The sequence below is a fragment of the Orbicella faveolata genome, unplaced genomic scaffold, assembly GCF_042242905.1.
Source record: "Orbicella faveolata isolate gen_17 unplaced genomic scaffold, um_ofav_v1 contig_36, whole genome shotgun sequence".
NCBI lineage: Eukaryota > Metazoa > Cnidaria > Anthozoa > Scleractinia > Merulinidae > Orbicella > Orbicella faveolata.
The window spans coordinates 3,304,972-3,330,635 of record NW_028301565.1 but is presented as its reverse complement, the minus strand read 5'-3'; the positions used below and the strand labels follow the sequence as shown (position 1 = coordinate 3,330,635).

Below are 25,664 nucleotides of genomic sequence, written 5' to 3'. Positions count from 1 at the left end.
CTGAATACCCAGTAGGTTGTTTGAACAAATTTCGTCTATTGTAGGCTAGGAAATCAAACAGCGTCCGCCATGAAACTTTTACTTGTCGTAGCCTTGGTTCTGGGAATCATGAAGTGTCAGGAAGGTTAGTTCACGGTACTTAAAGGGTGTTTTAGTAGACGACTTGAAGAATTACATTAGCATTCGGCAAATGTTGTTACTCAGTTAATAATAAAAAAAACACTGGTTCGTTCGTGCGCTTCGGAATATCTTCTATGATTTCAAACCTTAATGGGGGCGCTACTTTACTGTGTGACTAGTACTGGATTTTTCATATCTAGTTATCAATTCTGGATGCTTATTTGCGCGTTCTTTCGTTTTTAAATCGATTCATTTTCCAATAAATTTTATTTTAGTATCCTTTTAAGTACTTGAAAATATGTGTAAAACACTACCGGAACAGGCAAAATGGTTTAAATCGTTTTTGTAAAACACAAAATCTCGATTGAAAATGACGGTCAAACGTTATTTACTTCATTCAAGTTACAGTAGAAACAATCACTTATTGGATTTTTTGCTGAGTCAAGAAATTCTTATCTTGACTCAATGGCAGGTATTTTCCGCGTCGAAATATATCACCTCAGCTTTTCACAAGGGCAGTTTTTATTCTATCGTTCTATTTTTATTAGTGCTAGGCTGTAGCGCTGTCCCGGGACCCGGTAATGGCAGTGGCAGCGGTGGTGACGGCGGTGCTGGTGGTCCTGGTGGCGGTGGAGGCGGCGGAGGTGGTGGTGGTCCTCCTGGTTGTGGAGGCGGCGGTGGCGGTGGCGGCGGCGGGGGTGGCGATGGCGGCGCTGGTGCTCCTGGCTGTCGGACTACCCCTGATAACTCTTGTAAGTAATTTCTTTGAAGTTTTTAAGTTCAATAAGTACACGAGACGCTTACACACTACAGTTGACACAAACTCACACTAGCTGTCTTCAAACCGTCCCTTTCTAAGCAGATCGCTTGATAAGCAAACATGCTGTATTATCCATCAAAAGCGTCCATCTCTCTTCACATCTCGCCCAAATAATATAAACAGGTCTCTTTGCAGAAATGTTAAGCACTCACTCTTTTTCAAAGAAAGTTGTCACTACAAAACAATACAATTATAGGAAAGAAATTTGAAGGAGCAAAGTCTGCACTTTTCTTTTCGTATTAGCCGCTTGTATCACATATTTTTTGTGATTTTATATGGCATTTAAAGTTACGAAATACACAAAAAAAGTCTCACTAAAATTATTGTGCCAAACATCGTAAAAAGAATGTTTTCACCAGAGTCAGTCAGTTCTCGATGCTGAAAATATGAAACATCACAAGTTTGCGAGCATTTTTTATATATTTGTAAAAACTAATCGCAGCGAAATACTATTTTCTCAAGCAACATAGAAGAAGAGATAATTTCAGTTCTTCATACAGTTTTTTTTTTCTTGTTATTTTCTTAATGTTTTAGTACCAGGCTCTGGAGGTGGTAACGATGATGATCGATGAAGGTGGTTGTGATGGCGGTGGAGAAGAGGCTTAGGCAAGTAATTTCCTGTTATTTATTAGGCGACAATAGCTCACCAAAGAGAAATAATCGTCCTTTTTCGGCAATGGAATAAAATCAAAGTTGAGAGTAAAAACCTTATCGAGTTGGACACCAGGGCGAGCGAGGGAACGAACAAGCGAATGAACCAACGGGCTCATGTCTTCAGAGTACAACCGGCTTTGAATACCCCTACTTCATACCAGTAAGGCATAATCTATAAATACGATTTGACGCAAACTGACTGTTGCCTATTTCCACAAAGTAGCGGAAAGAAAACAGTAAATCAGGTCAAACCAAGCATTTTAAAAGAAAGTGCGTACATCTGAATGTTAATGTCTGATGTTTATCTTTCTCAGGCTTTACCGAGTATGCTCTGATGGAAATGACGACTGAACAAGAATAAAATACCCACTATCAAGACGTTAATCCTTTTAACAAATAAGCAATTCGGTTACACAAGTTACCGATATTCAGTTCAATTTATGATATAATAACTATAGTGGAATGTAATGCAAAAACGTACCCTGGCCCGGTTGTATGAAAGCCAATAAACACTGATGTTGGCTAAAAGTGACTGAAGGTCTTATTTGTTTCTCGTGTTCCGAGACAATTATTCATAGCAAGAAAACTTTCCATACCAAAGTTCTACGGAAACAGGCTTTTATAGTTCCGACTAACTTACTGAAGATTTAAACAATTTATTTTCAAATCCCTGTTTATACCAAGCGTATCGCGATTTGCCAGCCACAGTACCAGAATAAAGAAATTAAAAGTTACCTAAATTATTTGGGCATTTGCCTTCTTTGAATAAAAACTTGTGTGCATGGTGAGGTGTGTTCGTTGTTTTATCCGAAAATCAAGGAGAAATGAGTCACGCTATTTATTCGAGGTGGATTGGCAAATCAAAATATCAATGGAAACAAAGAATCCTTCTGTATAAAGAAGAACCTCACTATTGTAATGATTGTTACTAATCACCATTCCCCTCTAAGAACAAATTCTAGACACAAAGACAGTATCCTTCAATTGGCGCAATCATCCAGAAGTTACCTTGAAGTATATTAGTTTGATCATGTTCGTCAAGTTATAATGCAAATAATCCGTGCGGTGTTCGGTGGCAAACATCACACAGAGGATTAGTTCTCGGAAAATCACTTCCACCAGTTAGTGAATGAGTTTTGTAAAATCATTTTTGAGAGCCAAATAATAGAAAATGGATCTATTCAATTAGTATCGACAGCTGTCGAATAGTTAGCTGATATCTTGTGTTTAGCTTAAGGAAAATTTAGACGATTTTTATGCTAAGCAAGAGGCCTAGAGGTATTAACGCGGATGGTTTATTTTAAGTTTGCAGTGAACATCGTTGGTTTCTGTGCGAAGAGTGAGACCTGGTAACGAAATTAAGTAAAAATGGTAAATGGTTTTTTTTCCGTAATAAGCAAAATTCAGGGATCTCCTTTAACGCCTTAATAGGTAATGTCAACATATTCAGAGAGTTGTGACAAAACAATTACCGTAAAGCCAGCAAATTCTTGGGATCAACATCTTGAAAATCTCGTTTTAATATAGCACTTATACTGGAAAAGAAACCCATTTTCGATCAAAAATAGATCAAACGACCTCAAACAAACCCGCTCATTCTACGTGAGAAAAGAAATCAAAACGCTATTAATTTTCCGAACGCTATTTGCATACGTGTCGCCTGAATCGAATTAGAACACAATTATGCTCTCGAATCAATATCTTGTTTTCTATTATTTTGAAAAGTTTATTGCGAATGTTACCCCACGTTATCTACGAGCCGTCGAGTTCTCATTCGGCTTGCTATGTATGGCTTTGCTCTTTCTTAAAAATGAATGCTACTTTCTTAAGTTGTTTCTTAAGCGACCCAGTTTCTAAAGCGGATTCCTTCGCATCCGCGCAAATAGCCAAAACATTGACAAAGGAGTTCAAATTTGCCAATTTTAACATATTTGTCTCCCGCACAGACCAAAAAGGTTAAAACTTCCACACGAAATTTGAACATCTTTAAAGGATTATTATGTTAAATATTAATAGCCCGACGATTGTAAAAGACTCGTGTCTCATCAGAACTTTAGTTGTAGTTGCAGCCTTTATGAATCCAATCGGTTACTTCACAATGAATTTCTGCAGGGATTCTGAAAGCCTCTCAAATTTCTACAGGATTACATGTTACAAAGCTGTTCATTAGGATCTCATTTCATCTTTAGTAAAGGATTTAACCAACAGTCGGTGGAACGTGTGTTTTGTTTGGCTCAGAACAAGAAAATGTGCCAGGACAACAGGCCGATCATGTTGGTGTAACTTTTATTGCTGTTTTACAGTACTTTGTAAGTCTACCACTACGATTCAAGTTATATAAAATTGAACTTCGTGTACATGAATTGCTTAATTCTCAGAATAAAGGCAGTGAAGGCTTGAATTTTAATCTTGTTCAGTTATCATTTGTCATCGTCACCATCACCGTCGCCGCCATTTCCTTCAGGGATGGTTGGCACTAAAAAATAAAACAAAATAAAATGAAAAAATGCTCTTCTCACGGGCTGAGATTATCTTTCTTGGGATGGTATTGAAAGATCTAAAAACTCAGCTAGGAGTTCTCAAATTTCCCATTCTTGAATAAAGGTAAAACCTGAACGAACACAATCAGTTTTAAATGTATTTATCGTTTTTATTAGGAAGACGAGAATAATAAAGAAAGCAATTGGTCTTTTAAGAGAAAGACGAGTGAGAAAATGATTTTTAAGGCACATCACTTCAACACCGTTGAAAGTATTTCAACTATTCCAAATGATTTACTTAAATGTATTGACAGGTTTTTTATTGTCTTAATACATTTTACTGTTCTATTGCAAGAAAGGGACGCGTTTCTTCTCTAGTAAATTATTCTCAGTTTGCTTCACTTAAAACGGAGAAATTAATTGCAAGAGACTTCTTACCAACAACACGGGGTCTACTGCCACCGGCGCCGCCATCTCCTCCGCCTCCACCACCACCACCACCGCCTTCCCCACCACCACCACCTCCACCAGCGCCGCCGTCGCCGCCGCCACCGCTACCTCCGCCTCCACAGCTTAGCACTGAAAAATAAAGACGCAATAAAAAAGATCTGGTCAAAAACTGAGATTCTGTCTTCTGGTCTTACACTCGAAGTAAATAAATCATGTACGTTTATTTTTCACAAATTTCCCCACTCTTGTAAAAGATACTGGCGATCTTCTGAATTTGTATAAAGCAGCTTCCTTCAGCTTTGAGTATAATTAATTCAAGTAAAAATATTCTTTTCGCGTTACTACGTATGACACACTAAGTGGATATCGGTGTGGTTGTCACTGAGGGGTTGAAAAGTGTTTTCCGCCTTAGAAAACAAAACGCCTTAGAGTGCTGAGTTTCTCATTAGATTTTGTTCGTTGTTACGAACAGTATCAGTTGCTTGGCATGTCATTTTATCAAATACGTGCCACGATTGCCTAATCCGAAAGGAGAAACCTTAACTTTCTGAATCTTTCTGACTCCTTAGGCAATCCTGTACTAGCTTGTAATGAAATCTCCCACTTCGGGAAATTGAGGAGATTTTGTTCAAAATATTCTTTTGTGTCACTTATCCCACAGGAAATAACCAACTAATATCCAATCTCGTTGTTATCGAATCTCGTTCTTATTTCAACATGAATAAAGAAAGGCTTTAAAGGCTCTTTTTAAACAACCATTTTCACCCGACATTTCTGCTTGTTCTAAACTGCACCATTTCCTTCGATGAGTTGCTGTTCTGTCTACTTTTCACGAGACTGCTACGAGAGACAAATAGGAAACGTGTTCTTTTTCTTTAGTTTTATCGAGTTTCTTTGGTTAATCCGAACTAAGATTTGGTAGAAAAGACGTATCATCAATTTTTCCGTCTAAGACTGATTTAAAGGTCAGTTTAAATAAGTCACTTAACTTGAAAGTTACTACAACTAACCTTTCTGACACTGAATGACTACCAACACGACAGCAATGAGGAGCCAAAGTCTCATGGTGAACGGGATTTGAGTTTCTAGCTTGTCATCAACAGCGTGAAAAGAACCGTGGCTGTGGAAAAAGCACACTGGAGTTGCGTATTTATGTGCTCACTTGCTAAGTGATATTAGCTTGCTGGGAGAAAAATGTTTATTCTAATTATAGAGCCTTCCAGTTATATAGGCCTCCTTGGGTAGGATTATCCTATTTATAGCTTTTTTCTTTTAAACAAGGTTCATTTTCTGTGTATAACTACATTACAGTTCACGAAGAAATGGCCACGTCATATGGTTTAGTACAATCAGGGCTTTTGTCTGACAATATTAAAGCACAACCTCTGCATGTGCATAAGCATTATATGGTTCTGATATCCATAAACCTACAGGAGAAACCCCTTTAGTCAAAGTGGTGCTCATCTCTTGAGCAATGGCCAACAGGCGAATATCTCATGTGACGATTTTCGAAAATATTCAAATGCTTTTTAAGTGAGATTAGAGGTACGCCATCCATGGAAAGCAATTTTAACATGATCGAGAAGCATCCTTAGCCTTAATGATAAGCATAGGTGGGCGAAATTGACCTCCAATATAGACTTTAAGTGGTGCTCTATTCTAGAGCCATAAAAAAAATAGCCATGGAACCGAGGAACAATAAAGCAGACCAGGCCGCCCGTGACTGCTAGAACCCTACTTATGCTTCTCGTACAACTATTTTCCACAAGTGCAAGGCATGCAGGTTAAATAGTTGTTTTTATTTATTTTCAAAATGCTAATATTTCTATTGTATGCTAAGCCCGTTTGTGCACAAAAACACTCATGAGAAAAAAAATTAATCCAGCTCTTAATTTGTCTATTGTAAGTGTTTTTCTTTATCTTTGTTTTTACTTTCCAGAGTTTGGCTTTGATTAAATTTAAAAGTTCCCTGATATGACTTGGTTGCGTGCTCCGAGAGAATCGACAGAGGACCCGATACAGTCCAGTGTGACGGGCAATTTAGGAGCGGACTAAAAAGGTAAATATCATCATCATCATATTTCTCTTCGCGCCAGTAGGCGCATAAGGCCGTCACGCTTTCCGACCAACACTCCCTGTTCCGTGCCATCGCTTTGGCTACTTCCCAGCTCTTCCACCAAGGTAAATATAACCAAGGCTAATATCATGAAGTATATGAATTCGAGGCCAGAGTCAAGGAATTATTTTAAAGTTTAATTTTAGAGACCCAATTTCCTAAGCAAGATTTTTAAGCAGAAATTAATATTGAAAAAACACCTGAATATTTTCAACATCCAAATCGTGCCTCAAGATTAAACAAACAAAAAATTTCATTTGTCAATAAGTGCAAAATTTGTAGTGATAACCGTTTCATTCTTACACTTTTGTATTTTAAGAAAAAATATATATTCATCTAAAATTTGAATGTTTAAAAACAGTGCATGGGAACAACTTTCTACAAGAATCGATTGAAAAAATCGAGCGATCCTATAAAAACGCATTACCCTAACTAATATCTGGATCTATTTTCAGTCTGGCACGACTGAGAATAGTTCAACACTAATACAGTCTCCATTGATCTATATGTAACTTTCAATGGCGTATGTTTTTTTAACAGCATTTGTTTGCCCATAATTGCCCAAATAAACTCTTAGTTTCCTTACCAACAACAAACACAACCACAAACTTTTATTGCGTCGGTAAGAAATGTTTTGGATAAGTTGCAAGCAAATATCAATTATACTTATTTAAGGATACAGCATCTTGAAATAACTAAAAAGCTAAAACGCCGAGAAGGGAGATGGGGATACTTAAAGGAAGGAACCATCTCTCTTAGTCCCCATAATCGTGCTTGGACATAGTGACGAAATGCTGCCAATTAACTCGTTAGTAACAAGCGCATTGCTAGATGAGAAATCACGATAGGCTCGGTCTGAACAACGATGTGTTCAAATCTTCATTAAGTTAGTCAGAGCTATAAAATCCTATCTCTATAGGTACTTTGTTATGGAAATTTTTCTTGCTATGAATTGTCTCGGAGCATGAGAAAAAGTAAGACCTGTAGTCACTTTTTCGTCTTCATCAGTGTTTATCGCCTTTCATACAACCGGGCCAGTGTATTTTAACACAACATAGCATTGTGCAATTAAAAATGGGCGCTACATTGGATTGAATTGGTATTTTGGTGAAAAATGTGAAGGCGAGAATTAGATGGCAGAATTTTGTGGAAGAGAAGGCTTCTGTTCGCTTATTGAAGACAAAAATGTTTGAGAATGTTCAAAACCGGACAAGAGATTATGCTAGCCTTGGACTGGTTTAAGGATGGTAGCATTATACGGCGTTGTTAGGGTAGTGTTAAGAATGCTGTAAACATTTGATTTACCTCATTTAATATGGCTCCCTGAAACTTTTAGCTTTTTAGTTATTTTAAGGTGCTAATTGAAATTTGCTCGTAACTTATCCAAAACATTAGGGTAGTGTAAAAGAATGCTGGTTTAAAAACCGCTCTCTCCTCCAATTTTGAACCTTGTCAAATGTTTTTGTATTTAATATCAGAGGCAGGCAATTCCTAAGAGTCAGATATCATATTGGGACTATAATTGGGGTTGCATCTTTCTGATAAAAATACATCTTACCCCTAAGTTTACCCCAATAAAGACTCAAAATTGCGTGCTGATATTGTGTTAATATACCCTGGCCCGGTTGTATAAAAGCCGATAAACATGGACGAAGGCTAAAAAGTGACTGCAGGTCTTGTTTTTTCTCATGCTCTGAGGAGATTTGCAGCAAGAAAACTTTCCATAACAAAGTTCCTGTAGAAATAGGACTTTATAGCTCTGACTAACTTAATGAAAATTTAAACATTTTTTTCAAATCCTTATTCAGACCGAGCCTATTGTGATTTCTCATCTGGCAATGCGTTTGTTATCAACTGGTTGATTGGCAGCATTTCGTCACAGTGACCAAGCACGAATTATGGGGACTAAAAGAAAACTGGTTCCTTCCTTTAAGGATCCACATCGCCCTTTGCGAACAAACTCTGTATGTTTGAATTTTCTTTACAAACGTCACGTGCTCAGTTTGGATTATCATGTAAAACCAAAGATGGTTGCTATAGAGTGATCTAACTCGAGTGACCAGCAACCATGCAAATGCATTGGACCAAAGGAAAGTCATTACAAAAGAAAAGAGCTCAACTCAAAGAGTTCGTGGCTGCCGTTTTATTGTTTCTAACATCAAAATGGCTCCTCTGACGCCCTGTGAAGACGCTATATCATGAAATAAGCTCCATTATCTCCCACATTGCTCGGGCAGTTAGACACCCAGAATTTAAATTTTCCTCGTTCCTTGGGCTGTCAATTTTACTTTCTATTAAAGGTATACCATTTTGCTCTCTTTCTGATATAACCTGAAAAGTTCATTGTTCGCCTCATGGTACCACCTTAACCCTAAACTTGAGAGACTATAAAACTACACTTAACAGAGGAGCCCTAGCAAGGGCGAAACTAATAAGAGGGTGCAGGGACTATGCACTCCCCGCTGAAATGACATGCGGCTTTCTAGTATAACTGATATTGTGCAAAAACAAGCTTAAGTTACGCCATTCCTTTGTGGTGCACCCCCTCCTAAGAAAAATCCTGGATCCGACCCTGCCTAGTCCCTTGTCAGTTTCATGTGGGCTTTATTCCAAGAATTTTGTTGTACTTGATTCAGTGTGTAAATCAATCCAATTAATCCAATTAGTGGCCTCACAATGAATTTGTGCATGGATTCTGAAAGCCCCTCGAATTATTACGGACCAACGTGTTATAAAGTGCAAAGCTGTTCACGGGATCTTGTTTCATCATGAAGTATTTATCTAAAAGTCGATGGGACGTGTGTTGTGTCCGGCGTAGAACAAGGACATGTGCTATGAAAAGTAGACCGGTCATGTTCGTGAAACTTTTATTGCCTTTCCTTTTTACATTACTTTGTAAGTCTACCACTACGATTATTACATAAAATTGAACTCCATATCGGCAATTCAGGTAACTTCATTGATTATTTGTTAAGAGAAAGGCAGAAACGGCTTTATTTTTCAATCTTGTTCGGTCCTCATTTGTCATCGTCACCGTCACCGCCATCCGCTTCAGTTGTTGGTTGGCCCTAGAAAATTAAAAAAAAAAATTACAGTTTAAAAGGCCCTTATCAAGGGCTAAATTTATCTATTTTAGTACAACATTGAAAAAACACAAAACTTAGTTTAAATTCCCCATTCTTGAATGAAAGTAAACATGAACGGTAAACAATCAGTTTTTAACACACTTATCGTCGGTTCTTTTTCATCGGGAAGACGAGAATAAGGGATCAATTTGTATTTGAGGAGAAACTAGAGGATTGTATTAGTTTTACGTAAAGAGGACTTATAACAAATAAACAATAGGTCTCTTTTCATCCACAGTAATTACAGAAGGTTTGCAGAAATATAACACGTACCAAAATACCAAAATAACACATCATTTAAAGTTGATATTGGAGGTAAAGTAAAGAGGCTTGTGCGAGGGAATATCATTAAAAATATATTGCATCTTAAATAATGCCCCATTGGCGTCTGTTGCAAGCTAGTATCAGTCAAATACCAAGGGTAGCCTGATCGTGAATGCAGATATTGTCTAGCAGTATTGAACTATTTTCTGTCATGACACACTAGATATTAATTAAGACAATACGTTTTTACCGGGTCGCTAGACGGTTTCAATATCTTATCCAGCATTCGTGCCGAAAATTGTTCCCACTGTTTTATAAACATCGTGATTGTAAAATAATTCTTTCTTTTTCTTTCTAAGAGTGCAAGAATTAAAAGCGTTTGAAGATTATCAAAACTCGTCTCAAGAGATATTTTGCTTGCCGGTCATTTTGACGTTGATTGTTCAAGAGATGAGCACCACTTTATCGTAAGGAGTTTCTTCTAAGTTTAAACTCTTGCAAATGTAGTTATCTGCTTTGGGATTGTCAGACAAAAAGTCGTCAACTGAAAAATACTTGAAACCAGATATCCATAAGAAAAGGCTATAAAGAGGAAACATTTATTCAAGCAAGTCTTTGTAGCTTAGAGGTTAAAAAAATATATATATATCTTCTAGCAAGCCGATATAACTTTCTTAGCACATAAATACGCAGTATCTAGTGTGCTATTTCCACAGTTCTCTTTGTACAGTTTTGGAAGTTTGAAACTCAAACACCGTACACCATGAGACTTTGGCTCGTCATTGCTGTCGTGTTGGTGGTAATTTAGTGTCAAAAAGATTAAGTTAAGTGATTTTTTTAATCACCCCTAGATTGAGGAATTGATAACACATCTGTCCTAGCAAACCACAATTTAAAATTAACCCGAGAAACTTTTTGATCAAACTTAAGACAAAGGACACCTTTGCGATATGTCACGTGTAGCAGTTTCATGAAAAGAAGACTAGAACGGCAACAACTGATCGACGACGAAGGAAATGGTGCTGTTTAGAGCAAGGAAAATAAATCCCAAGTGAAAATGGTTATTCAAAGCACTTGCTGTTCAAAGCGAAAAGCCTTTCTTAATTCACGTCGAAAAAACGATGAGATTCCATTTTAGTTGGTTATATCCTATGAGATGAGCGACAAAAATGCATATTTTGAAATGATGCTGTTTAGAACAAGGCAAAAATTCAAAAAAAAATGCCAAGTGAAAATGGTTATTCAAAGGCCGAAAGCCTTTCTTAATTCACTTTGAAATAAGGATAACATTTGATATTAGCTGGTTATTTCCTATGAGAAGAGTGACATAAAAGCACATTTTGATTAAAATCACCTTAATTTCCCGATGCGGAAGATTTCATTACAAGCCAGTACAGGATTGCAGGGAGGTTTGAAAGGTATTTCTTTTCGATTTAGGCGATCACCTCACTAATTTGAAACAATATGGAACAAAATCTCATATGAAACTCGTCGCTCAAACTGCGACTTATTCGGAAGGAGAACAATCCTTTTCAATCTCACAGTGTTTATTCATATTAAAACAATAATGACATCCAAACAGATGTCAGCTGGGTGTTCCTGCGTAGTAACGCGAAATAATATTTTTCAATGGAATCGGTTAGTCTTCGAAGCTGAAGTGAAGGAATCTGTCATTTTTAAGCATTATAACATCATCAGTATCTTTTCTTTTTTTTTTAGGGAAGTTTTTGTAAAAAAAAAAAAAAAAAAAAAACAGCTCAATCGATTTTTTTGTGTCGTTCCAGAACAGATTATCTCAGCTATTGACCAAGGCTTTATTTATTCTATCGTCTTTACTTTTAGTGCTTAGTTGTGGTGGAGGAGGAAGCAGAGGTGGCGGTGACGGCGGCGAAGGTGGAGGTGGTGGTGGTGGTGGTGGTGGAGCAGGCGGTGATGGCGGTGGAGGAGGTGGAGGAGATGGCGGCGCCGGTGGCAGTCATAGCCTTGGTAAGTAGTTTTCTTGTATGTTCTCCTTTTTAAGTAACATCCACATTGAGAGAAAAGCTAACATAGCTTCAAAAAAAGAATAATTTGTAAGTTATCTCTCTTAAAACTAATACACTCTTACCGTTTTTCTTCGAATACAAATTGATCCCTTAGTCTCGTCTTCCCGATGAAAACGAAACGATAAGTGTGTTAAAAACTGATTGTTTCCCGTTCATGTTTACCGTTCATGTTTACTTTCATTCAAGAATGGGGAATTCAAACTAAGTTTTGTGTTTTTCAATGTTGTACTAAAATAGATAAACTTAGCTCTTGATAAGGGCCTTTTAAACTGTATTTTGTTTGTCTTCTAGGGCCAACCATCCCTGAAGGTGTAGGGCCAACAACTGAAGCAGATGGCGGTGACGGTGACGACGACAAATGAGAACTGAACAAGATTGAAAATCAAGCCGCTGTTACCTTTGACAAATAAGGCTGTTACCTTCTGACAAATAATCAATGAAGTTACATGAATTGCCGATATGGAGTTCAATTTTATGTAATTATCGTAGTGGTAGACTTACAAAGTAATGTAAAAAGGAAAGGCAATAAAAGTTACACGATCGTGAGCGGTCTGCTTTTCATAGCACATGTCCTTGTTCGGCGCCTGACACAACACACGTCCCATCGACTCTTAGATAAACACTTCACCAATGATGAAACAAGATCCCGTGAACAGCTTTGCACTTTATAACATGTTAGTCTGTAATAATTCGAGAGGCTTTCAGAATCCATGCACAAATTCATTGTGAGGCCACTAATTGGATTAACTGGATTGATTTACACACTGAATCAAGTACAATAAAATTCTTAGGATAAAGCCGGCATGAAACTGACAATAGACTAGACAGGGTCGAATTCAGGATTTTTCTTAGGAGGGGTGCACCACCAAGGAATGGCGTAACTTAATTTTTTTGCAGAATACCAGTTATACTAGAAAGCTGCATGTCATTTCAGCGGAGGGTGCGCAGTCCCTGCACCATCTCATTTGTTCCGCCCTCATTAGAACTCTTCTATTTCTGTGTGATTTCGTAGTCTCTAAAGTTTAGGGTCAAGGTAGTACTATGAGGCTAACAACGTTTCAGGTTATATCGGAAAGAGAGCAAAATGATAAACCTTTTATAGGGAGTAGAATTTTCAATTAATCTATCGGCAAATCGACAGCTTAGGCAACGAGGGAAATTTAAATTCTGCGTGTCTAACTATAAGAGCAATGTGGAAGTTAATGGACCTTATTTCACGATAGAGCGTCTTCACAGCGCGTCAGAGCAGCGATTTTGGTGTTGGAAAAAATAAAACGGCGGCCATGTTAATATGCCAAACCAATCCTGCGGTAGTGGAACTCTTTTCTTTTGTGAAGACTTGTGGTCTTTTGGTCTAATAGATTTGCATGGTTGCTGGCCACACGAGTTAAATCACTCTGTAGCAACCATGTTTGGTTCTACATGATAATTTAAACTGAGCATGCGACGTTTGTAAAGCAAATTCAAACATACAGTTTGCTTTTGGTTTCACATAGCCCCCCGCCCCCCCTCCCCCCATATGCTACTTTGACAAAAAAAACTCTTCTAAATTTTCGGCCATTTCAGTTCATTTCGAGTTAAAAGTAAACGTCATTCGTAGTTATCAAGTGAAGATGTAGGCTACCTTTTCTAAAGTATCTCTAATAATGGAATTTATCTATTTGGCGCTCAAAAACTGATTTGTACATATGATTCTCTATTGCAAGGAAGCACTTTTCCGAGAACTTTCCTCTGTCCGATGTTTGCTACTGCACATCACATGGCAAATTCGAATTATAACAGGATAAACATGATCATACTAATGTACTTCAAGATAGCTTTTGGACGATTGCGGTAAATGGAGGATATTGTCTTTGTCTCTAGAATTCGTTCACGAAGTGCGATGGAGATCCTTAAAGGTAGGAACCATCCCTTTTAGTCCCCATAATTCGTGCATAAACACAGTGACGAAAGGCTGCCAATCAAGCTGTTGATAACAATTGCATTGCTAGATGAGAAATCACGATAGGCTCGGTCTAAACAAGGATTTGAAAAAAATGTGTCACAATCTTCACTAAGTTAGTCAGAGCTATAAAATCCTATTTCTATAGGAACTTTTCAGAAAGTTTTCTCGCTGTGAATTGTCTTGGAGCATGAGAAAAAAACAACACCTGCAGTCACTTTTTAGCCTTCGTCAGTGTTTATCGGCTTTCATTCAACCGGGCCAGGGTATCTGAACACAATATCAGCTTTGTGTAATTATAAATGGGCGCTACACTGGATCGAATTGTCATTTTGGTGTATAAATGTGAAGGCGAGAATTAGAAGTGAGATTCTGGTAGAAGAAAAGGCTTCTGTTCGCTTTTGTTCGAAGATTGTTTATTAAGCCAAAGGCTCTTCATGTATGACTCTGTAGCTAGACACGTAGAACTGCTTTGGGTATCCTCTGGGAATGCCCAAAGGGAGGGGACGATATTAGGCAAACAGAAAGGAGGACATCTCATTATAACCTCGGTAACTAACAAAATACGTAAATCAACACGCAACTTTGGGTCTTTGTTGGGGATAAACTTAGGAGTAAGATGTACTTTTATCAAAAGGATGCTTCCCCAATTATAAACCTAATATGATATCTGACTCGTAGGAATTGCATGCCTCTGATATTCAAGACAAAAAGGTTTAAAATTAGAGTTGAGACTATGCCAACCTTGGTTAGACTGGTTTAAGGATGGTAGCACTCTATGGCGTTGTTAGGGTAGTGTAAAAGAATGCTGGTTTAAAAACCAGTCTAACCAAGGTTGGCATAATCTCTCCTCCAATTTTTAACCTTGTCAAATGTTTTTGTGCTATACACTTAAATAAGTATAATAGATATTTGCTTGTAACTTATCCAAAACCGGCATTTCTTACCGCTGCAATAAAGTTTGTGGTTGCTGTTATTGTTGTTGGTAGGGTGTTTATTTGGGCAATTACGGGTAGAAAAATGCTGTTAAAAAAAACATACGCAATTGAAAGTTACATATAGGTCGATGCAGACATTTTCTATTAGTGTTGAGCTATTCTCGGTCATCCAAAACTGAAAATAGGTCTAGTTTTCAGTTAAGGTAATAGACTCTATTCATAAATGGCTGCCAATTTAAAATTCTTTTGTAGCTATCTAAATTAGCCTAACTGACCTCGTTTAAAAGTAAATTTCTTTTGAATTTTCAACTTAAAAACGAAGTTAGTTGGGTTAATTTAAATACATACAAAATAATTTTAAATGGACAGCCATTTATGAATAGGGTCTATACGTTTTCATCGGATCGCTCGATTTTTCAATCGATAACTTATCCGGAATTCGTGTAGAAATTTTTTCCCATACACTGTTTTTAAACATTCACATTTTAAATCAATATATATTTTTTGGTTAAATCCAAAAGTGCAAAAATCGAACGGTTATCACCCCGAATTTTAACTTATTGATAAATGAAATTTTTTGGTTCTTTTGTCTAGGGTCACGATTTGGATGTTGAAAATATTCAGGTCCTTTTTCAGTAGTTCTTTCTGATTTAAAATCCTACTTGGAAAATTGGGTCTCTAAAATTAAACTTGAAAATAAGTCATTGATTGCGGCCTCGAATTCATATGCTCAATGATATTTGCCTTGGTTATATTTGCCTTTTTAGAGCGGTCCTGAATTGCCGATCTCCACTGGACTGTATCAGGTTCTCTGTGGATTCTCCCAAAGCACGCAACCAAACCATATCAGGAATACTTTTACATTTTATCAAAGCCAAACTCTGAAAAGTAACATCAAAGAAAAAGGAAAACACTTACAATAGACAAATTAAGAGCTGGATTAATTCTTTTTTTCATGAGTGGTTTTCGGGTTTTTCACAAACGGACTAAGCATACAATAGAAATATTGGCATTTTGAAAATAAATAAAAACAGCAAATTAACCTGCACGCATTGTACTTATGGAAAATAAATGTACAAGAAGCATAGGTAGGTTCTAGGGTACGGGCGGCCTGGTTTGCTTTATAGTTCCTCGGTTCCATAGCTATTTTTTCATGGTAATTTGGTTTTATCAACTGGGTTGATAATGTGAATTGGCTACCGTAAAGAGATTCGAAAGCTGACGTTTCGTGCGTTAGCCCTTCGTCGGAGCGAATCGAGGAATTGTGGGTTGTGTGTGGTTTATACAGAAAGATGGAGCTACGCTATTGGTTGGTGCATGGTAACGTGAAAAACAACAGAATAAATTAGTTGAATGAAAAGCGTTCGTTGATACGGCGAGGTTTAAGAGTGCCGATTTGAAAAAATGAATTTTTGCTCTAGAGAATTGCGGCTTTCCGAGTTTCCTTGATGTAGGGAAAGGCCGCAGACTGCCATATGTTGCTTAGAATGATTGGGGAAATTGAAGTGTCTCGCGACCGGTTTAGATGCGTTTTTGTCGTCTTTCTCTACGTTACGAGGGTGTTCTCGGAATCGGTCGCCTAGTCGTCTCCCTGTTTCGCCGATGTATAACTTTTTGCAAAGAGTGCAAGTTATGCAGTAGATGACATTGGCAGAAGTACAAATGAAATGATCAGTGATCTTGATGGATCGCTTGGGTCCCAATATTTTCTCACCGTTGCAAATGAAATCATGAATCTTCTCTCTCTCTCATTCTAATTACTATCTTCGCCAAATTCAGTGTACTCAAAATTCCTTTTCACGTAACATTATGAGGATTACTATCAGAGGTATGTGCCAAAAACGTGACGACCTCGACGAACAAATTTTACATTATCGCTCTGAACTGTGTAAAACCTGTCCAGCTATTTTAGTACAATCTACTCGCGCCGAAATTCAGGAGGTCAGTTCTAAACTTTTTAACAAGTTACACCAAATTAAGGCCCAAAAACTTCAACAATTAATACATCTAGAGACAAAGACAATATTCTTCACTTGGCGCAATCACTCAGAAGTTACCTTGAAGAATAAGCAGTTTGCCAAGTTATAATGCAAATAAGCCGTGCGGTGTGTGGTGGCAAGCAGTTCTCGGAAAATCACTTCCTCCAAATACTGAATCATTTCTGCAAAATCATTTTTGAGAGCCAAATAATGGAAAATAGATCAATTCAATTAGCATCGGCAGTTTCAAATAATTAGCTAATATCTTGTGTTAATAACTACAAAAGGTCGGTTTAGGAAATTTAGACGATTTTTATGCTAAAGTAGCCAAAACAATGACACAGGAGTTCAAATTTGCAAATTTTAACATATTTACATTCTCTACCGGCTAAAAAGCTTAAAACTTCTCCGGGAAATTTGAACATCTTTAAAGGATTATTATATTTAATATCAGTGGCCCGGCAAGAGTGGAAGGCTCGTTTCTCATCAGAACTTTAGTTGTAGTTGCAGCCTTTATGAATCCAATCGGCTACTTCACAATGAACTTGTGCATGGATTCTGAAAGTCTCGCAAACTTCTACAGGATAACATGTTACAAAGCTGTTCATTAGGATTTTAATTCATCTTTAGTAAAGGATTTAACCAAGAGTCGGTGGGTCGCACGTTTTGTTCGGCTCAGAACAAGGAAATGTGCTACGACAACAGGCCGATCACATCGGTGCAACTTTTATTGCTGTTTTACAGTACTTTGTAGGTCTACCACTACGATTATTATATAAAATTGAACTTCGTGTACATGCACTGCATAATTCTCAAAATAAAGACAGTAAGGGCTTGATTTTTAATCTTGTTCAGTTATCATTTGTCATCGTCACCATCACCGTCGCCGCCATTTCCTTCAGGGATGGTTGGCACTAAAAAATAAAACAAAATAAAATGAAAAAATGCTCTTCTCACGGGCTGAGATTATCTTTCTTGGGATGGTATTGAAAAATCTAAAAACTCAGATAGGGGTACTCAAATTTCCCATTCTTGAATAACGATAAGACCTTAACGTACACAATCAGTTTAAAATGTATTTATCGTTTTTAATAGAAAGACGAGAATTATGAAGGAAGCGATTGGTCTTTTAAGAGATAGACGAGTGAGAAAATGATTTTTAAGGCATATTACCTCAACACCGTTGAAAGTATTTGAACTACTGCATTGTTACAAATGATTTACTTAGAAGTATTGTCAGGTTTGTTTTATTTTCTTTAATATATTGTACTGTTCTATTGCAAGAAAGGGAAGTGTTCCTTCTCTAGTAAACTATTCTCAGTTTACTTCACTGAAAACGGAGAAATTAATTGCAAGAAACTACTTACCAACAACGCGAGGTCTACTGCCACCGGCGCCGCCATCTCCTCCGCCTCCACCACCGCCACCGCCGCCTTCCCCACCACCACCACCTCCACCAGCGCCACCGTCGCCGCCACCACCGCTACCCCCACCACCACAGCTTAGCACTAAAAAAAATAAGAAAGATGCGATGAAAAAGACCTGGTCAAAAACGGAGATTCTCTCTTCTGGTCGTACACTTGAAGTAAATAAATCATGTAGGTTTATTTTTCACAAATTTCCCCACTCTTAAAAAAAGATACTGGCGATCTTCTAATTTTTTATAAAGCAAATTCCTTTAGCTTCGAGTATAATTAATTCAAGTGAAAATATTCTTTTCGCATTACTACGCATGAAACACCTAGTGGATATCGTTTTGGTTGTCACTGCCGGATTGAAAAGAGTTTTCCGCCTTGGAAAACAAAATGGCTTAGAGTACTTAGTTTCATATTAGATTTTGTTCCTGGTTACGAACAATTGTTTTCTATCAGTTGCTTGGCATGTCATTTTATCAAATGCGTGCCACGATTGCCTAATTCGAAAGGAGACGCCTTAACTTTCTATATCTTTCTAACTCACCAGGCAATCCTGTACGAGCTTGTAATGAAATCGTCCGCTTCGGGAAATTTGGGAGATTTTATTCAAAATATGCTTTTGTGTCACTTATCTCACAGGAAATAACCAACTAATATCGAATCTCGTTTTTATTTCAACATGAATGAAGAAAGGCTTTCCGTCTTGAGTAAAAAGTGCGTTAAACAACCATTTTCACCCGACATTATTGCTTGTTTTAAACTGCACCATTTCCTTCAATCAGTTGTTGTTCTAGTCTGCTTTTCATCAGACTGCTACGAGAGACAAATCTGAAACGTGTTCTTTTTCTTTAGTTTTATCGACTTTCTTTGAATAATTCCGAACTGAGGTTTGGTAGAAAAGACGTATTATCAATTTGTCAGTCTAAGACTGATTTAAGTGTCAGTTTAAATAAGCCACTTAACTTGAAAGTTACTACAACTAACCTTTCTGACACTGAACGATTACCAACACGACAGCAATGAGGAGCCAAAATCTCATGGTGAACGGTGTTTGAGCGTCTAGCTTGTCAGCAACTGCGTGAAAACAACCGTGGACTGTGGAAAAAGTACGCTGGAGTTGGGTATTTATGTGCTCAGTAGCTAAGTCATATTAGCTTGGTAGGAGAATAGATTATTATATAAAGCCTTCAAGTTATATAGTTTTCTTTGGGTAAGATTATCCTATTTATAGCTTTTTTCTTCTAAACAAGATTGATTTTCTGTGTACAAATACACAACAGTTTACGAAGAAATGGCCACGTCATATGGTCTAGTATAATGACGGCTTTTTTCTGACAATCTCAAAACATAACCTATTCATTTCCATAAGCATTATATGGTCCTGATATGCATAATCCTAGAAACACCTTTAGTTAAAGTGGTGCTCATCTCTTAAGCAATGGCCAACAGCGAATCTCTCATGTGACGATTTTCGAAAATCTTATATTGCTATTTAAATGGGTACGGAAATGATATAGAAGCATACTTAGCCTTAATGATAAGCATAGGTGGGCGAAATTGACCTCTAATAGTCCCTCTAAAATAGACTTCAAGTGGTGTGTAAATTTTTGTATTACATTTGTATAACAGGATAGATTTAATGTGTAAAAAAAAAAACTTGTAAGTATTGTGCTGTCTTATCTTACCTGTTATAGAGCCATGAAAAAATAGCTGTAGAACCGAGGAATTATAAAGCAAACCAGACCGCCCGTGCCCTAGAACCCTACCTATGCTTCTTGTACATTTATTTTCGATAAGTACAATGCTTGCAGGTTAATTTGCTGGGTTTTTTTTTTATTTTCAAAATGCCAATATTTCTATTGTAAGCTTAGCCCATTTGTGCAAAAGCAAAAAACACTCATGAAAAAAACAATTAATCCGGCTCTTAATTTGTCTATTGTAAGTGTTTTTCTTTTTCTTTGATGTTACTTTCCAGAGTTTGGCTTTGATCAAATTTAAAAATATTCCTGATATGGCTTGGTTGCGTGCTTTGAGAGAATCCACAGAGAAGCCGATACAGTCCAGTGGAGATCGGCAATTCAGAACCGGACTAAAAAGGCAAATATACCTTGGGCAAATATCAATGAGTATATGAATTCGAGGCCACAATCAAGGACTTCTTTTTAAGTTTAATTTTTGAGACCCAATTTCCCAAGTAAGATTTTAAATCAGAAAGAACTACTTAAAAAGCACCTGAATATCTTGAACATCTAAATCGTAACCCCAGATGAAACAAACAAAACATTTCATTTATCAATAAGCTAAAATTCGTAGTGATAACCGTTTGATTCTTACACTTTTGGATTTTACGAAAAAAATACATATTGATTTAAAATTTGATTGTTTAAAAACAGTGCATGGAAATAATTTTCTACACGAATTCCGGATAAGTTATCGATTGAAAAAATCGAGCGATCCTATGAAAACCTTAACTGATATCTAGTTTTATTTTCAGTCTTGCATGACCGAAAATAGTTCAACACTAATAATAAATGTCTGCATTGACCTATATGTAATTTTAAACTACGTATGTTTTTTCAACAGGATTTTTACCCGTAATTGCCCAAATCAACTTTTAGTTTCCTTAACAACAACAACAACAACAACAACAACAACAACGACAACGACAACTACAAATCTTATTGCACTGGTCAGAAATGTTCTGGATACGTTACAAGCAAATATCAATTATACTTATGTAATGGTAGAGCACCTTGAAATAACTAAAAAGCTAAAAAGTTTCAGGTAGCCATATTCAATGAGGTAAATCAAATGTTTAGAGCATTCTGTTACACTACCCTAACAAAGCCATATAGTGCTACCATCCTTAAACCTGTCTAACCAAGGCTGGCATAATCTCAACTCCAATTTTGAACCTTTTTGCCTTCAATATCGGAGGCATGCAATTCCTAGGAGTCAGATGTCATATTGGGTTTATATTTGGGGTTGCATCTTTCTGATAAAAATACATCTTACTCCTAAGTTTATCCCCAATAAAGACTCATAGTTGCGTGTTGATTTAAGTATTCTATTATTTACCGAGGCTGTAATGAGATGTCCTCCCTTCTGTTTACCTAATACCTTCCCCTCCTCTTGGCCATTCCCAAAGAATACACTAAAGCAGTTCTACGTGTCTAGCTACAGAGCCATATGTCAAGAGCCTTGGGCCCAATAAAGAATCTTCGAGCAAAAGCGAACGGAAGCCTTTTCTTCCACAAACTTCTCGCTTCTAATTCCCACCTTCACATTTATACGCCAAAGCAACAATTCGATCCAGTGTGGCGCCCATTTTTAATTGTACGATGCTGATATTCTGTTAAGATACCCTGGCCCGGTTGTATGAAAGCCGATATATAAACACTGACGAAGGCCAAAAAGTGACAGCAGGTCTTATTTTTTCTCATGCTCCAAGACAATTCACAGCAAGAAGACTTTCCATAGCAAAGTTCCTATAGAAATAAGAATTTATAGCTCTGACTAACTTAATGATGATTTTAACAATTTTTTCAAATCCTTGTTCAGGCCGAGCCTATCGTGATTTCTCATCCAGCAATGCGTTTGTTATTAACGGGTTGATTGGCAGCATTTCGTCGCTGTGTCCAACCACGATTATGGGGACTAAAAGAGCTGGTTCCTTTCTTTAAGTATCCCCATGTCCCTTCGCGAACAAATTCAAGAGACAAAGACAATATTCTCCATCTGCACACGGGCCATGTGACGACGCTTTATCGTGAAATAAGGTCCATTAACTTCCACATTGCTCGGACAATAAGACACAGAGAAATTAAATTTTCCCACTTGTCTACGCTATCGATTTGCCAATAAATTAATTGAAAAATCTACTTTCTACAAAAGGAATATCAGTTTGTTCTCTTTCCACTGTAACCTGAGAAGTTGTTTGTCTCATGGTACTACCTTGACCCTAAACTTGAGCGACAAAGAAACCACGCTTAACAGAAGAGCTCTAGCATTGGTGGAGCTAGGAGGAGGGTGCAGGGGATGCCCACATGTGGCTTTCTAGTATAGCTACCAAAAAAATATCAGTTACGCCATTCCTTAGTGGTGCATCCCCTCCTAAGAAAAATCCTGGATCCGACCCTGTCTACTCTCTTGCTCAGTTTCACGTGCATGGGCTTTATCCCAATAATTTTGTTGTACTTGATTCAGTGTGTAAATAAATGCAATTTATCCATTTAGTGACCTCATAATGAATTTGTGCATGGATTCTGAAAGCTCCTAGAATTACTCCAGACTTTACATGTTATAAAGTGCAAAGCTGTTCACAAAATCTTGTTTCATCATTAGTGATCGAAGTATTTATCTAAGAGTCGATGGGAAGTGTGTTGTGTCCGGCGTGAAACAAGGAAATGTGCTATGAAAAGCAGATCGGTCATGTTCGTGTAACTTTTATTGCCTTTCCGTTTTACATTACTTTGTAAGTTTACCACTACGATTATTACAAAAATTGAACTCCATATCGGAAATTCATGTAACTTCATTAATTATTTTTAAGGACAAAGGTCGTAGCGCCTTCATTTTTCAGTCTTGTTCAGTCCTCATTTGTCATCGTCACCGTCCCCGCCATCTGCTTCAGTTGTTGGCCCTAGAAAACAAACAAAATACAGTTTAAATTGAACGCCGTTATCAAGGGCTAAGTTTATTTATTTTAGCACAACATTGAAAAAAACTTAGTTTGAATCCCCCATTCTTCAATGAAAGTATCACATGAACGGCAAACAATCAGTTTTTAACACACTTATCGTTTTGTTTTCATCGGGAGGACGAGAATAAGGGATAAATTTGTATTACAGGAAACACGAAAAGAATGTATTAGCTTTAAGAGAGATAACTTCAACATAGTTCTTGCCGTTGAAAGTTTTCCAAACATTGCATTCTTACAAATGATTTTCTTAGAAGCTATGTTAGCTTTTCTCTCAATGTGGATGTTATAGGTCATTACATAGAATTGTTTCCTCCTTAGGGAGCTATTTTCTGTTTCCTTCACTTAGAGAACATACAAGAAAACTGCTTACCAAGGCTTCGACTGCCGCCGGCGCCGCCATTTCCTCCGCCTCCTCCACCGCCACCACCGCCTTGCCCACCACCACCACCTCCACCTTCACCGCCGTCACCGCCACCACCGCTTCCTCCGCCACCACAGCTAAGCACTAAAAATAAATGCGATAGAATAAAGAAAACCCTGGTTAATAGCTGTGATCTGTTCTGGTGCGACACAAAAAAATATCAATTCAGCTAGGGCTATTTTGCAGAAACCTCCCTATCTTCAAAAAGGTACTGGTGATCTTATAATTTTACAAATGGCAGCTTCCTTTAATTCAACTTCGAAGACTAGTTGATTACATTGAAAAAAGTTTTTTCGCGTTGCCACGCAGGAACACCCAGCTAATATCTATCTGCATGTCATTATTATTTTTAATATGCATAAACACTAATGAATTCAAAATGATTTTCCGCCTTGCGTAGAAATCGCATTCTGAGCGACGAGTGTCATATGAGAGTTTGTCCTATACTGCAAACAATATTTTTTGAACAGTAACTGGCCGTTCCATTTTATTATTTTTCAAATTAGTGACGCGATCGCCTAATCCGAAAAGAAAGACCTAATAATAAATGTCATTCTTATTTCAACGTGAATGAAGAAATGCTCTCCGCCCTTAGCACAAAGTGTGTTCACCATTTTCACCCGACATTTTTGCTTGTTTTAAACTGCACCATTTCCTAAGATCAGTTGTTGTTCTAGTCTTCTTTTCATCAGACTGCTACGAGAGACAAATCGGAAACGTGTGATTTTTCTTTAGTTTTATCGCGTTTCTGGTTAATTCCGAACTAGGGTTTGGTAGAAAAGACGTATTATCAATTCTTCAGTCTAAGACTGATTTAAATGTCAGTTTAAATAAACCACTTAACTTATAAAAGTTACTACAACTAACCTTTCTGACACTGAATGATTACCAACACGACAGCAATGACGAGCCAGAGTCTCATGGTGAACAGTATTTGAGTTTCTAGCTTGTCAGCAACAGCAAGAAAAGGACCGTCGACTGTGGAAAGAGCAGACTGGAGTTGCGTATTTATTTGCTCACTAGGTAAGTTATATTAGCTTGGTGGGAGAAATGTTTTATATAAATAGCCTTCAAGTTATATAGGCTTCTTTGGGTAAGATTATCCTATTTATAGCTTTTTTCTTTTAAACAAGGTTGATTTTCTGTGTACAAATATATTACAGTTTACGAAGAAATGGCCGCGTCATATGGTCTAGTATAATGAGGGCTTTTATCTGAGATCCCAAAAACACAACCTCTGCATTTGCATAAGCATTATATGGTTCTCATATGCATAAACCTAGAAACTCAAAGTCAAAGTGAATCCCTCATGTGGCGATTTTTGAAAATATTCAAATGCTTTTTACGTGAGATTAGAGGTACGCCATTCATGGAAAGCAGTTTTAACATGATATAGCAGAATCCTTAATCTTAATGATAAGAATAGTTTGGCGAAATTGACCTCCAATATAAACTTTAAGTGGTGTCTAAATTTTAGTATTATATTTGTATAAACAGGATAGAAAAAATGTGTGTAAAAAAAACTTTCAACTATTGTGCTCTTATCTTACCTAGTATTCTAGAGCCAAGAAAAAATAGCTATGGAACCGAGGAACAATAAACCAAATCCGGCCGCCCGTGCCCTAAAACCCTACCTATGCTCCTTGTACATTTATTTTCCATAAGTACAATGCATGCAGGTTAATTTGCTTTTTTTTTTTTTTTAATTTATTTTCAAAATGCCAATATTCCTATTATATGCTTAGCCCGTTTGTGCAATAAAGATTCTTAATCAGAACGAAATGCTGAAAAGGCACCGGAATATTTTTAACATCCAAATCGTGACCCCAGACAAAACAACCAATAAAGTTCATTTCTAAATAAGTGCAAAATTCGTAGTTATAACCGTTTGATTCTGACAAGAAAAAATATTTATTGATTTAAAATTTGAATGTTGAAAAACAGTGCATGGGAACAACTTTCTACACGGATCGATTGAAAAAAATCGAGCGATCCTATGAAAACACATTACCGTAACTGATATCTAGACATATTTTCAGTCTGGCATGACCGACAATAGTTCAACGTTAATACAAAATTTCTGCATTGACCTCTTTCTAAATTTCAATTGCGTATGTTTTATTAACAGCATATTTTTTACCCGTGATTGCCCAAAATATATAAACTCAACAGCAACTACAAACTTTATTGCAC

General features: G+C 37.2%; 4 long non-coding RNA genes across 6 annotated transcripts; 2 read left to right on the top strand and 2 right to left on the bottom strand.

Moving 5' to 3' along the window:
• On the top strand, nt 1–2,122 carry LOC149102023 (uncharacterized). Its single transcript, XR_016202524.1, has 4 exons — nt 1–124; nt 669–872; nt 1,475–1,546; nt 1,909–2,122. It is a non-coding gene; the product is annotated as an uncharacterized LOC149102023 (long non-coding RNA).
• Nucleotides 2,123–3,863: 1,741 nt separating this feature from the next.
• On the bottom strand, nt 3,864–24,471 carry LOC110054011 (uncharacterized). Of its 3 annotated transcripts, none has more exons than XR_016202597.1 (3): nt 24,339–24,467; nt 4,513–4,653; nt 3,864–4,070 (listed from the first exon to the last, which is right to left on the bottom strand). It is a non-coding gene; the product is annotated as an uncharacterized LOC110054011 (long non-coding RNA). The 3 variants fall into 3 exon arrangements; XR_016202596.1 differs by lacking the exon at nt 24,339–24,467 and adding an exon at nt 5,535–5,663; XR_016202598.1 differs by lacking the exons at nt 3,864–4,070; nt 4,513–4,653 and adding exons at nt 22,778–22,990; nt 23,421–23,555 and having other exon boundaries at nt 24,339–24,471.
• On the top strand, nt 10,871–12,620 carry LOC149102022 (uncharacterized). The gene is made up of 2 exons (XR_016202563.1): nt 10,871–12,015; nt 12,366–12,620. It is a non-coding gene; the product is annotated as an uncharacterized LOC149102022 (long non-coding RNA).
• LOC149102021 (uncharacterized) lies at nt 17,644–19,462 on the bottom strand. The gene is made up of 3 exons (XR_016202291.1): nt 19,333–19,462; nt 18,301–18,441; nt 17,644–17,847 (listed from the first exon to the last, which is right to left on the bottom strand). It is a non-coding gene; the product is annotated as an uncharacterized LOC149102021 (long non-coding RNA).
• Nucleotides 24,472–25,664: the final 1,193 nt, after the last annotated feature.